We start from the raw sequence: 597 nt of genomic DNA, 5'->3' as shown, positions 1-597 counted from the left end.
CGCCGCATCCGCCCCCGACGCCGTCTCCATCGCCTCGGAGGCGACGGCCTCCCCACCTCATCGCGCCAGACCGCGTCGTCCCCGCCTCTCCCTCTCGCTACTTCCTCCCCGGGATGGACGCCATCGCCTCGCCGTACCCGTCGCCGGCGCTGCCCGATCTCGTCGTCCTCGCCGTCAGCGCCACCTCCCCGACCTCGACCTCCTCCTCGCGGCCCCGTCGCCTCTACCTCTTCGCCCCGACGCCCGCCGACGCCGGTGCCCTGACGCCGCCTCACCGCTGGACCGCCCCGCCGGCCTCCCCGAGCGCTTCCCCGTCTCCTCCCCGAGCACGCCTCGCTCAACTACAGGGCGCTGTGAGCTCCCCTTCCCTTCTTCCTCCCTAGTGGATCCGCCACCGTGCCCACACGCGAGCGCTCGTCCTCCCCAGTATCTCACTTCACCCCCTGCACTGCTCATGCCCACACGCGCCCATCTACGCCGATCCGCGCCCATCATGGCCATCGCGCACACTCGCCCCGCCGAACTGCTCCGGCCGGTTGCGGCTGCCCTGCCGTGGCCGCCGGCCGGCCTGCCTGCGCCCTGCGGCCTCCCCGTGCC

Source organism: Triticum aestivum, chromosome 2A (genome assembly GCF_018294505.1).
Source record: "Triticum aestivum cultivar Chinese Spring chromosome 2A, IWGSC CS RefSeq v2.1, whole genome shotgun sequence".
In the NCBI taxonomy this organism is placed as follows: domain Eukaryota; kingdom Viridiplantae; phylum Streptophyta; class Magnoliopsida; order Poales; family Poaceae; genus Triticum; species Triticum aestivum.
This window is presented reverse-complemented; position numbering follows the sequence as displayed.